Source organism: Pseudophryne corroboree, chromosome 6, assembly GCF_028390025.1.
Source record: "Pseudophryne corroboree isolate aPseCor3 chromosome 6, aPseCor3.hap2, whole genome shotgun sequence".
Taxonomy (NCBI): Eukaryota; Metazoa; Chordata; class Amphibia; order Anura; family Myobatrachidae; genus Pseudophryne; species Pseudophryne corroboree.
The window spans coordinates 327,351,468-327,366,110 of NC_086449.1; positions in this window are offsets into that span (position 1 = coordinate 327,351,468).

Genomic DNA, 14,643 nt, shown 5'->3' on the forward strand with positions numbered 1-14,643 from the left:
ATATTACTGCATTACCTTATACAGGACTTTAAATGTATTGTCGCACAGCGAAAGAAACAGTAGCAATAGTTTACATACTCATATGCATCAGGCTAGTCGTACTCAATGGTAGATAGAGACTTAGGGCCTAATTCAGACCTGGTCACAAGCAGGCGTTTTTTGCACTGCTGCGACCAGGTAGTCGCCGCCTACAGGGGGAGGGGGTAATCGTTGTGCAGGGGTGCGAATGCATGTGCAGAGAGCTGCACAAACAAAAGTTTGTGCAGACTCTGCACAGCTGAGGACTTACTCAGCCGCTACGATGATCCGTCCTGGAGATGTCAGGAACCCTCCCTTAAAACGGCTTGACACCCCAGCGTTCTCCCATACACTCCTTAAAAACGGTCAGTTGCCACCCACAGATGGCCTCTTCCTGTCAATCTTCTTGCGATCGCCGGTGCGATTGCTTTCTTCATAAAATCCGTTGCTGTCCAGCGATGCCAGTCGCAGGCGGCCGACGCACCTGCGCATTGCAGTGCAAATGCATGCGCAGTTCAGACCTGACCGCACCGCTGCAAAAAAGCCAGCGAGCGGGTCTGAATGACCCCCTCAGTGCTGTATCACCAAGCTCAGTTGAATGGGATACAGGGAGACTTCACCCTGGTTCCAGGATTGATCAATACATTAATGAACAATGTGTGGATCGACGCTAATAGTGTACACAAACGCCCAGTGAACACTGACGCACCAGTCATACAGCAGCCTATGCTGCGACTGGGTCCTTTTAGATACACAGCGTCTCAGATGGAAGGAGGAAATCAGTTCATGGGGGGGAAACTCGGAGGAAACTGGTGACCAGGGGAGCATCTTACTCCCCACTGCTGACATCAACTCCAGGGATCGCAGCTTCACACTAATCCCTGTAGCCTATGTTTCCTGGGAGCTAGTGCTGGTGCACCTGAGGTAGCAGCTGCGTCAGCTACTGTTCGGTAGTCTCCTCCCAAAATAGCGCAGCTGTCGTGCGTCTCCCACGCTAAGCGGAACAGACACCTTACCTTCTCCCCCGTGCTCCGAACACAGCCTGGTAACGTCCGCTGGACTTGCTAGTACATCCGACACAGACGCCCGCCGAACCAGCTCTGTACACGTGGTAAGTGTTGTTGCGACCCGGCGGAGAGTTGTTGGAGCGATTCTTTCTAAGGTGCGTGTAAGGTGCTTTTTAGAAAACTCGCTCAAAAAAAGTAACTAAAAAAAGAAATTAAACAAGCTTATGGCTGCAAAAATCAGCATCCCAAAGATCGTGGTATGGCTCCTGACGCACCAACAAAAAACCCTGAATTGCCTAAGCCAGGATGCGGGAATATAGGGGACTGTCCAGTTGCATTCTGGGAGGCCAAATGCTTTCATCGTTGGTGCCAATCTACTGTCGCTACCTCATATCTCAATGTTAATCCTGTGGATAACCTGTGGACCCTGCAGGAGAAATCAAGTGAACAGGAGCATTTGACCTCCGTTATATACTTACCAATGTGTAGCGCAAATTCGGCTTTGTGATCATTTTAGTACTTTATTAATAATTCTATATATTTGAACCTATATTTTTGCATTGCTTTTGATATTTTGGTGTTTATGGTTATTGGAAATCACTAATTTTATTAACTAATAAAATTGTTGTTTTTATCAGTCATTAGTATATGAACTTATAAAGTCCCTCTGAAGTAGAGTGCTCCCTAAAAAGAGTTTTCTGCCTTTTTCTACTTTGTGTTGAACTATGCTAAAAGGTACAGGAGGACCTATTAATGTGAACTATGCTGAAGCATATAAATACCTAAAACAAGACCCTAATCTCCAAATATTTTGGAGTTTCTTGGTGCCTAACCAAGGTGACTACATGCACTCATTACAGGTGATGGTAGGTTATGCCTCTGTGTATGCTATGACGACACTAAGAGGTACATTTACTAAGCAGTGATAAGAGCGGAGAAGTGAGCCAGTGGAGATATTTCCCCATCAACCAATCAGCTGCTCTGTATCATTTTATAGTATGCAAATTATAGATGTTACTTCAGTGCTGATTGGTTGATGGGGCAACTTCTCCACTGGCTAACTTCTCCGCTTTTATCACTGCTTAGTAAATGTACCTCTTAGGGAGATGAATCTGCTATGCCTCCGTAAAATATATAAATATGGTAATGTCACGCAACTCATGCAGTTGCACCTCATATGTACTCAGCTCTGTAACACGATTTTATACATTCATACATATTGACAGTAGATGAATACATCAAGGAAGCAATACTTTAAAAATGTGAAAATATATACTTTAAAAATTCTCATTCGCACCATCTAACATTTTGACATTGTATTTAAGATTTTATATGCTAATGTGCGATATACAGGATGCGGTCTGGATGCTGTCTGTCACAGATGGTGCAATCCCAACACCAGAGGGCGACAGCATAAGGCCGGTGAGGCAGAGGACAATAGGGAGGCGAAAGGGGTACAATTTTCTGCACAGTGCGGAGAAGTGGCATGTACCTTGGAGGGGGGGGGGGCTCACCAGTTGTAAGCCGTCTGTAATTCACAGCAGTGAAATAAAAATAAAATAAAAAAAATGTAGAGCTCTCCATTAACCACTTAACTGGCATGGGTCAGATCTCATGCGACTGCGCCATCCCACCCTGTCCCCCCGTTTTTGATGAGGAGATCCATTCTGCAGATGTGCATAATATAATGTTTAAATATTTTAAAAAATACTTTTGAAACTATTAAATAAAATAAAAAAATTTAAAAATAGGATTTTAGTACCTACCGGAAAATCCTTTTCTTTTAGTCCGTAGAGGATGCTGGGGACTCCAAAAGGACCATGGGGTATAGACGGATCCGCAGGAGCTTGGGCACACTATAAAGACTTAAACTGGGTGTGAACTGGCTCCTCCCTCTATGCCCCTGCTCCAGACCTCAGTTAGAAAACTGTGCCCAGGAGAGATGGACAATTTTGAGGAAAGAATTTATTGTTATAACACGGTGAGTGTCAAACCAGTTCACACCTCAAACACACCGTAGAACGTGGCATTCAGTAGAATATCCGCCAACGGTATGAACAAAACACAGCCACAAGCTGAGAGAATATGTAACACAACCATTGTGTCCTCATAAGCACGCCATGTCATGAACAACGGTAGCAACCGCCAGACAGAGAAGACACACCACCAGGGTGTAACCAAAAGCAATAACTGCAGACTCAGTACGCACTGGGACGGGCGCCCAGCATCCTCTACGGACTAAGAGAAAAGGATTTACCGGTAGGTACTAAAATCCTATTTTCTCATACGTCCTAGAGGATGCTGGGGACTCCAAAAGGACCATGGGGTTTATACCAAAGCTCCAAAACGGGCGGGAGAGTGCGGACTCTGCAGCACCGAATGAGCAACCATAAGGTCACCAAAAATTAGGGCATCAAACTTGTAAAGCATAGCAAAAGCGTTTGAACCCGACCAAGAAACCGCTCGGCAAAATTGAACCGCCGAGACTCCTTGGGCATCCGCCCAAGAAAAACCCATCTTCCCAAAAGAATGGACCTCCACCGACTTCGGTGACAGCAATTCAGCCGTAGAACCAACCTGCCAAACCTCATCACAGATTCAGCGCATAACAGACTGCATAACGCAGTCTCCCAAACCATGCTGGGAACATACCAGACAAACAGAGCCTCTGTTTCTCCAAACTGAGCCAAATTGACGACCTACATACTCAAATCCCTGGCCAGAGCGAGGGAATTCAAATCAGCGAAAGCCTAAGTAACCACCGGGAACAAAAATAGGCCGATTTCAGCGAAACCCAGAAACCACTCTTGGTAGAACTACCAACCGAGTACTCAATACCTCTCTATCCACCTGAAAGATCAAACAAGGTTTTTGTGAGACAAAACCACCACTTCCGACACCCGCCTTGCGGACGTCAAAGCCAATAGCCTGACCACGTTCCAAGAGAGAAATTTTGTAAAGAAACTTATTAGGTTTGCCTTCACACCGGCTTGTAACATATGGATAAGCATGACCTAGCTGAAAGTCCTCCATAGGAGCCTTCCTGGAATACCCACCGAGACACATAATTAGTCCAACTACGGTAGTAACGCTTGCCGTCAGTTCCTTCCTAGCCTGAAGAATTGAGGAAACGACTTCCCTGGGAACACCCGTTCGGCTTAAGATATGGCATTCAACCGCCCCGCCGTCAGACGCAGTCGCGGTAAGTCCGGATACACGCCCTGATCTTGTTTAACATTACCTCACGTAGAGGAAGAGGGCAGTAATCTTCTATGAGTAAACCATGAAAAACTGGATAGTCAACCCTTGCTGGCTAGACCGGATTCAAGAGAATCACCGGAACCGTTGATCATCTTACGCTTACCACTGTCAGAAAAGTGAAAGCGGAGAGGCCACATAGATCGACTAAAAACACCCACGGTGTCACGAGGATGTCCACTGCTATATCTTGAATGTCCTTTGACTTGGACTAATCTCCTTGAGGCCCCTCGTTGAGGCGAGACGCCAACATGTCCAATTGTGACACTCCTCAAATACTTGTCACGTCTGTGAAAGTTTCTCGATGATGACTGAATTTTTCCCGGCTGGATACCGTGTCTGCAGAGGAAATCTATTTCTCCGTCGTTTACCTCCGAAACGAAGACTGCCAATATAGCATTTACCAGACTTCCCACTCAACTGCAAACTGTGCATTTTCCGCCATTGCCGCTTTGCTCCTTGTTCCACCATAGCGGCTTACTTACGCCACTGCTGACAAGTCGTCTGGCAGAACTAACACGGGTAGAACACGAAGAATGCGTTCGTTCAAAATAGCTCTTAATTCAAGAAAGCTTACAGCAGACAAGTTTCCCAACTTGACCGTATCCTCTGGTGCTACGGACTGCTCCCCAGCTTCGGAGATCTGTACGCACGGATACCAGGATCTAAACCTGGATCCCTAACCTTCATTTCTCTAGAAGAAAGAACCGAGCAGACACCACAGGAGCGCTGTCCTGGCCGTTTGGATTATATTCCGGTTCATGCGCAGGTGAGACCCGAACCGCATTTCCAACTGGTCCCATGAAAACCACTCTGGTATTAGACCTGCTCACCGAAAAAGGCCTCCTAGGCCGCACCCATCTGTCTTATTAACGGAACATATTGAAGAGGCGTCACCTCAAAACCGATCCAACTCTGGATCCTCAGACCTCTTTGCACAGGAAAAACACCGAACCTTAACCGGTCAGTATCTACTCTGAAACCCACTTTTGACATCTGCGTCGTTGGGAACAACAGCCAATCCCTGTGCCGAAGAACAGTCAGAGAGAAACAACGATTTGCACCTTTATACAGGGACAACCAGCCAATGTCCTGAACCTGATGCACCTCTGTATGGCGTCGCGCACTACCTCCCCTTCCAAAGGGGAAAGGCAAAATCTATTAGAAAAAAACGTAAGGGGAAACCACCGTAACTCAGAGTGTTCCCCTTTGGCTTCTATAAATAACTCACAGGTCCTAGTCTATTCCCGGACTAACTGAAAATTAGTAGACCAGTGGTCTCCGGAGTGGAGACCAGTCAGATAGACTCAGCGACAAGTGATGGATGTAGTGGAAACAATAAACGACATCCACTTCTGCGAACCCAACAAGGCTGCAGAACACTTACCTTTCCACCCTCCACTGTCTGCACAGAAAAAGGATAAAGAACGGTATCGAACCCGTTAAACGACTGCATCCCACAAAAGAATGCGTCACCACCCGTTGTGAAGGAGGCTAACTCACGAAGTTAGACTTACCAGTGGAAACCGCCGAGATTGACTGAACAGAGGCCACACCAAACAGTTGTATACCTCCCACCAGCATCTCCCAGAGACATCCTCCGCATTTTTCCGGTCACACCACGTGCTGTCACGTGGCAGCCTGCTGTAATGTTATAAGGAAGAATAAACATACTCTGGGTAGGATAATTCTATCGGATGCCTACCCGACTACAACACTCCCTCAAGTGCATACAGTGCAAATAAGGTCAAAGTATAGAAAATAAGAATTTACTCACCGGTAATTCTATTTCTCGTAGTCCGTAGTGGATGCTGGGTACTCCGTAAGGACCATGGGGAATAGACGGGCTCCGCAGGATACTGGGCGAAGCCGACAGTTATCCCCACAGCAGCTTATGACAAAACGCTCACCCTTGCCGACATGTCGACTAACCAATAGTGGGTACAACCAGGGAACCAGTGAATTTATGTAATATGAGTGATTAAGCGTCCATTATAAAACAAAATGCTATATGACCACCATATAGCATTAAAACACTGTGCCCCCCCCCCCCTCTGGCGGGGATCTGAGGAAAATGGCGCTGACTCTATGAGGGCTAAACTCCGCCCCTTTCCGGTGCGCTTAAGCCTGCTCAAACCTATACATAACCTTAATTTGAGCTGGGGCATATATACAGGGATTAACCCCCTGTATACACCCCTATATGTACAAAACCGCAGCCCAGGGCGCCCCCCCCCCCGCGGAAATCGTTGGTGTGTGGGAGCGATGGAGCACAGCATGCACGCTGCGGTGCCCGGGTATGTTCCCCCGCCCGGGATGAATCAACAAAATGCTGCCCAGAGTGCTCCCCCCCAGCGCCCTGCACCCATGGAGCCGCTACCACACGCTGGCGGGGGCCGGGACACGGAGCCCCGGCACCGCCAGCATTACAATCACAAGTACCTGTAAAATGCTGCCCGGGGCGCTCTCCCTCCAGCGCCCTGCACCCGTGAGAGCCGGCGGCGGGGGAGAAATGGTGCGTAGTGCGCTATCACGGCCGGGACACGGAGCCCCGGCACTGCCAGCATTACAATCACCTGTAAAATGCTGCCCAGGGAGCTCCCCCCCAGCGCCCTGCACCCGTGAGAGCCGGCGGCGGGGAAGAAATGGCGCGTAGTGCACTACCACATGCTGGCGGGCGTCCGGGACACGGAGCCCCGGCCCCGCCAGAGAGTCACAGATATAAGTTATATGCTGGCGGGGGAATGATATGCTTTTACGCCAGCCTTTAGAAGAAATCAGCAACCTGCTGCCCAGGGCGCTCCCCCCCCAGCGCCCTGCACCCTGAGAGTGCCATTGTGTGTGGGAGCATGGAGTGCAATGCGACCGCTGTACCTCCGTTACTGAAGTCTTCTGTTCTTCTCATACTCACCCGGCTTCTTTCTTCTGGCTTCTGTGAGGGGGGTGACAGCGCGGCTCCGGGAACAAGCAGCTAGGCGCACCAAGTGATCGAACCCTCTGGAGCTAATGGTATCCAGTAGCCGAGAAGCAGAGCCTTTGAACTAAGAAGTAGGTCTTGCTTCTCTCCCCTCAGTCCCACGATGCAGGGAGCCTGTAGCCAGCAGGTCTCCCTGAAAATAAAAAAACCTAACAAAGTCTTTTAGAGAAACTCAGGAGAGCTCCCCTAGTGTGTGTGCCATCACTCCTGGGCACAAAGTCTAACTGAGGTCTGGAGGAGGGGCATAGAGGGAGGAGCCAGTTCACACCCAGTTTAAGTCTTTATAGTGTGCCCAATCTCCTGCGGATCCGTCTATACCCCATGGTCCTTTTGGAGTCCCCAGCATCCTCTAGGACGTATGAGAAACAATGTTATTAACATGTTTGAAGGGAAAAATAATCAGTTCAGTGGTTAATTAGAGGCAGTATGTGGCTGTGATCATCAGCGCCGATAGGTCTCTTTCAGTCCGGCACACAGAAGCTTAGCCCTGCCTCCCTAAGACCAGGGGCAGGTCTCTTAGGCAGTGAGGCCCACCATGCTCTCTGCACTGGGCCATTCATCTGACATTGCTCTAAATGGTCTGGGGGGTGCTTGTGGGTAATTCATTGTTGGTCGGGGCAGCAGTGGCCCCCTTAGTCCTGCACCAACGGTAGTTCTGCCTCTGGACAGGCTGGTAACTAGTCATGCTATATTGGTTCTGGACAAGAACTGCTGGATTTAATCTGACTAGAAACAATACTATACGAACAAGTCTGCATTAAGATTGTCTGTAATATTTTCTGATGTTGCAAAACAGCTGTCGGTCTGATTTGAGATTGGTCAGTCGCAGTTTGTGTGTTCGGAGATTCAAGGATTTATGTAGATTTTATCTGATATTCAATGTAACATGTATTATTAAAAAGTTGTCTCAGTTGTAATATTTAAAAAAAACATTTTTAAATCATAAGTACTGTTTTTAGACAGCGCTCCTTATTTTGCTTTTGGTACGTGTTTGATAGTTGATGAGGAACAGCTCCTCATTTCTAGGTACAGTAGCAGCAGTCCAAAACAGCATATCCAATTTATTTTACAGGGATATTAGTGCACCAGAACCTGTTTTTCTATTTTATATTTTAAACAAACACCTAATAAAATTGCATTTTATTTGTAAATTAAATGCTAATAATCCTTCACTGGCTGACAGCAGTGCTTGGGGAAGTGTGTGTGTCTAGATAACCCTCATCTTCCCATCCCAGCACATTTCCTATTAATTTATTGAGCAAATTCCATTTAAAAAAAAACCTTACAGCTAGAAAAAGAAAGGTTATGGATCATAAGGTTGACAGTCACTAGGTCGACCCCAAAGGGTCAACACACAACAGATCGACATGTGAAGGTCGACACTTCTTTGTTTCACTTGAAACCCCAATTAGTGTACCGCGTCCCCTTGAATGGCTTGCTTTGCTCAGTATGCTGCGGGCAAGGGGCCTTGCTCTACTACAGCTGCGCTCAGCACAGGTTACTACTCCTAATCGTAATCCACGTGTATGGTGAAGTATGCAAAAGTTGAAAATGGATACCCCCCCAAACCCCCCCCTCACGTCGACCTTTTCCCGTCGACTATTGCCATGTCAATCTTTTACAATGTCAACCTTTTGTCCACATCGACCTAATGCATGTCGACCTAGTGGTCAACCTGACTGACTGTCGACCTTAGTAGTGTCAAACCTACCATCTGGATACCGAAAATAAATACTATGTAGAACTGTGAGCTATCAGCATCACAGAATTGTATGTGATTAGTACGGTTGGTTAACACTTAGGGCAGTATCCTATTAGCCACGATAACGCGGTTTCTTAAAAAATTAACGCAAATGCGATAATTTGGTATCCTATAAAACGGCGATGAGTGTCCATAAGGTTTATCACCGATTTCTCTTCGCCATCTCTAAGCAGGTGATAAAGACTGCAAAATTCCTATTTTTAGGTAAAAATGTCGGGATTTGGTTCAGAACCCCTGAGACACCCCACGAATGACTAATTAGGCACTTAGACATTTTTAATTGGCTAATAATGACATGAAATTTTTGGGGTCAAAAAAATGCAAAGTGATGGAAATTGGGGTACAAGGTATGGGACAGATATATTGGGGTGCTATACGAGTAGGACAAGTGTTTTTAGGCTTGCACGTAGGAGTAATCGATCCATCTCCACTTTTTTTTCTTTTCTTTTAAAGTCCCCTAAAATGACCCAAATATATACTTATACCCATTTTCATTTTTATGTACACCAAATTTAATTAGAGCACTTATTTTGCGGAGAAAAAATAGCTTTCTATATTTTTTTTTCACATTTAACCCCCCCTCCCCCTCATATAAACAGCCATTTGAGTCAATTTAATTACTCCAAATAGTTTTCTTATGGCCACTAAAAGACTTTATGTTCTCCTATATTAGTTTGGCTTTTTGGGGGGTACAGGAAGAATTTCCCATTTTCTCCTATACTTATCTCTGCTTTTGTCGGCCAGTATTGCGCAAATCCCATTTTCGCGATTTTGGAATACGATAGGTGGGAAAAACGGGAGTGATCAGGATAGGTGCGATAAATTTTGACGCGATTGCATTACCGTGGCTAATAAAATACTGCCCTTGGAAATAAAGCCGTCACAGATAGAATGCTTATGCATGTGGAAGGACCTTCCTTGCTTGACCTTAACCCAATCACTGGCTAAGAAAGGCAAGGATAAGCAGAGAACCAGAAGATAATAAACACAGTCATTGATAGCGATCAAAGGTGATCATAGCAATTGTATATTTCCTTTCATTTTCCAGAGATAAAATATGTTTGACTCTCATGCAATGGCCAACATATGTCTTAACACGGTCACGGTAGTGAATATGGTGGCCAATCCCGGGATCTGGATTTACGGGATTCCGGGATTTAGGTAAAAAAAAAATTGGCTGGAATTTCCAATCCCGGGGATTTTGGGATTAGCCAGTCCACTGTTTTTTTCAGTGCCAGGCAGCACTGAACTGCTTCAGCAGGCTCAGACGCTGACCGACTCCACCTGCACCCGGCTGTGCATACTGCACAGCATGACATGTCATCAGAGGTCATGCTGCGCAGTCTAATGCCAGTCGCCCGCGCTGCCCGGACTGTACATCGTCGTCCGCAGCCTGCAGCCAGTGAACTCTCCCATCCTTCTGTCTAGGATGGTGAGTATTTGTGTGGGCTGGGCGGGTCCAAGGGGAAATCACTGAAGATTTTAATTTTAAAATCTTTAACCCAATCCCAGGTATCCCAGCAATCCTGGGATTGACAAATTTTCAATCCTGATGCCCGAGATTGGCCTCCCTAGTAGTGAAATGTACTTTGTCACTCTAATTACATCATTTTTCAGTGTTTATTAAAGCATTCTTATTACGCATGTATTAGGTTACCTTCACTAGCTTTTCTGCCATCACCACTAGATTACATTTTCCCTGCCTCAGCAAATTATTCCTAAAACTTTCACTTATCCCTATTTTTGAGAAAATGTTTTAATATCTACCTATAACCAAGGATTCTATAAATGATGTTATTGGTGGCCATGGATTAATACAAAAAAGAATAGTTACACATTTAATTGCAACTAATACTGAAAATAAAAAAGCATTTATAGTGTGATCAAACGACAGAACACAGGGTACATACCAGTTTTTTGCTTTGCAATTGTGATAGTTTAAACTCAGGTGCAAACGCAGGATTTCTGGAGGGGGGGGGGGGGGGGGTTCCAAATGCTTGGTCTTAGAGCGAGTGTTGCCAGCCCATGAAGGATGCATAAATAGAATGTAACAAGCTATAGTATGTCCCATACAAATGCAGTTCATGTAATGCAGTACATCAGACGTATGTAGGCTAATGCTCATGGTACACCACTTACGAGCTTCTCTCTCTAATGAAGATTGAGAACTCAGATCCACAGACACACACAAACGGCAGACTTGGTAGGAAAATCTGCTGTCACTGGGCATGTGCTGCAGCTCTATTCAGTCCTTCATACTGAATGTAGTGGCCCCTGGCCAGGCTGTGGGGAAGGGAAATCTGGGCAACTGAAAACCCCTGCTGCATTTGCCTATGGAACTTCACATAAACACTACTTTAAAAAAATATAAAATATGCTAATAGAAAGATCGCCTGTTATTTACTACAGTATGTCAAAAAGTGCTACAAGTATGAAAAACACATACCATACTGTGAGATGTCACCTCAGATTTAGAACCTGTATGAACGTACACTGCCGAGGCCTTCTGCCTTAATAGATCAAGGCTGACTTGACATTTCCTTTTATTGCACAATGAGGGGTAGATTTTCCCATGCATTATCTTATTACACATAGGCATTAATGGGTTCTGGCAAAGAAAAGTACTTACTCTGCAGCATTGAAACTTTATGCAGGCTGCTTTTCTGGGCCATTACATCATGAAGGTTCTGTGATGGAGCCCAGAACTCTGTCCAAAAGGCAAGGGTGTAGGCCCCATGAGAGGATTACAATTTGCAGGTGGCTGAGCCGGACGTCACACCAGCTTGTGCATTACCGGCCAACATGTAGTTTTGGGCTACCTATTACCTACCAGTCAAGAAAAATGGACAGTGAAGATCTACTGCGCCCACAGATGGCTGCAGTGAGGGCGTACAGGGAGATGTCACTCTATCTCCAACAACAATTTCTAAACAAATACAAGAGTCCGCCTTCCGCTGCGCTATCTGCAAGTCCTTAAATGGATGGTGTAGTTCTTTCACAAAGTCAGAGTCTCAAACTTCAGAATCCCGAAGCGAACGCTACCAACAGCCTAGATATTCAGGGTCAATGGTGTTGGGGATCTTAACTGACAGTGATTGATGGATATAAATCGTGAAGAAGTAAAAGGAGAACTCCTTATAGGTACGCACCGTACTCACATGTACGGTGTGTGCAAAGTGTCCATAAAGGTATCTTTTTCTCCTTAGCTCCAATGGGTACCGGCCTTCTCCTTTTCTCTTTAGCGGCCCCTCATGGGAATAAAGAGGAACAGACACGGGTGGAAACCCCAATGGTGTAATACGTTCGATATATTGTAATTAAAACAGAAGTAGGAAAACTGAAGTAATGATGTTAATCCTATTTCTAGTGGAGGACGTACCGTACTCACATAAAAACAGATAAAAAATACTCCTATAAAGGTATCTTTCAAAGGAACAGAATAACAGAAGGGTGAGGCGTACCCCAAACTCACGTTCTGTAGATGTTATCAAGACACATCAAGGTTTCTTTGGGGGGGGCAACTTCTTACTTCTTCTCTATGGTGTTCTCGTCGGGACCACAGGATCCAGAAAAACCCACAGAGGAGAAGATCTTATGAAAATGTGTCCGTTTTATTCACAGTAAATGTCATAAAATAGGTAAAAGCTTCTTGCACATGGATCACCATGCATAAATAATATAGAGAAACATCCCAATACTAAGAGGTAGTTGTTGAAAAACACAGACCTGGGGTGTGGTAAGTCCGGACTCTCACATTCCTCAGAACTGATCTCCTGGGTACCGGGGTGAGCCTCATTAACCACCAACGCGTTTCGACTGGAGAGTCTTTGTCAAGGTGCAACTAGGTGGTGTGTGGTGCAGGAATATATACCCTGCAGCATGGTGACACCCCTTTTTGGGCGGGACCGGAAGCTAGAAAGATAAACCTAATAAAAAATGATATGATCCCTTCTTAGAGAAAGTGTCATTCCTCTTGGGGTGTGATAATGCCTACTATTGATAATATACTCGTTAATGGATGTAATACCATCCTTAAATGAACTAAATAGCGGCGTGCGTTCCATCTGTCGTGGAACGCACGCTGTATCCGCCGGAAGTGAGTGGGCAGTCTGAGAACATGCTGACATGAATCCAATGGCGGCGTGCGTTCCACCTGTCGACATGTGGAACGCACGCCACTATTTAGTTCATTTAAGGATGGTATTACATCCATTAACGAGTATATTATCAATAGTAGGCATCATCACACCCCAAGAGGAATGGGAGATTTGCAGCAGCCCACATAGTCCCTTTTGAGACATGTTTGCCCACAGAAACATTAGAAAGGAGAGATTTGAAGAAATCTTCTCCGAGAGGTGTGAATCCACTAGTTCAGGCGATGAAGATCTGGAAGGCTTGATGTCTAAATTAGAAAAGGCACTCCTCAAAGAAGGAAGAATATGGTGGGAAATCATCTCTCTGGAAAGATATATTTCAGAGGAGATTATACCACAGGGTCTAAGGATACCCACTTACTCTGATAGATCTCCATCCTTTGAAAAGGAGTGGTTGAAAATTATTGATGTATGCTCTCTCTCTCATATGAGGTTGATTGTGAGGGAAAGGGGTAGAGAATTGAAAGATCTAGAAGGTGAGATAGAAATACTTAAATCCTTAGTGGACCCTCTGAAAGATTTACAGGAATTTAAGGATATGGAGAGGGAGATAGTGGAAAAAATAACCGCTAACGAAAGAGACCTCATAATGAAGAAAAAGAAAAAATATCTACGGGACAAAATGGATTTTAAAGTAGGGAAACAACATTTGATCACGAAGAAAGAGAAGACATTTTTTCAACCCAGAGATCCTGAATCCAGAAGACCTCAGGTGAGATTCCGTGATGACGACAAAAGAATCCATTCGTTAAGGGACGGTAGGATAAGGAGGAATTCCCGTCGACACTGGAATCAAAGAAGATCACCGTTAGATGAGAGACAATCGACTGACCTGTTGGGGGATAGGAAAGAAAATACCATGAGAAGTCTAACGTACCAGCCTAGAGGGACGGGAAGGAGAATGGAAAGAGTGCAGTGGAGAAAACCATTTAGATCTGCCACCCCTGAAAGGGATGAAGCCCGCCACTCAAGACCGTATTATTCACGTAGGACCCCGGTTTGGAGATCAAGAAGATTAAACTCATTTAGAGAGACAAGAGAGGACGATCCTTTTTTAGACGAGGATTGGGACCCGGAAAAAAGATGATAACAGCTAAGTAAAGGGGGTCACGTGGATTGAATTCCTCCACCAATCACCGTAAGAAATATTGTAAGAGCAGGAGGAAAAATAAGATTACGAGGAATAACACCGATACCCGTCCAGTCTTGGAATACACTAAGATCTACAACCTCAGTAAACACACTTTAACCGAGGATGAGACTAATGTCTTGAGAAAGGGACTAAAATATGCCCCATCCAGCAAGATGGACCGTTTTGGAGCATATGTGGACCTTCAGAGGTTCATTAGGAAGCTCACCCTGAAAAAATTCTTTCATGACCAACCATCCACAAGGGACTCGGCAGATGAAATACCATCCATCTTTAGACCAAAATCTGTCTTTTCCCAACCCACAAAAAAGGTTGTT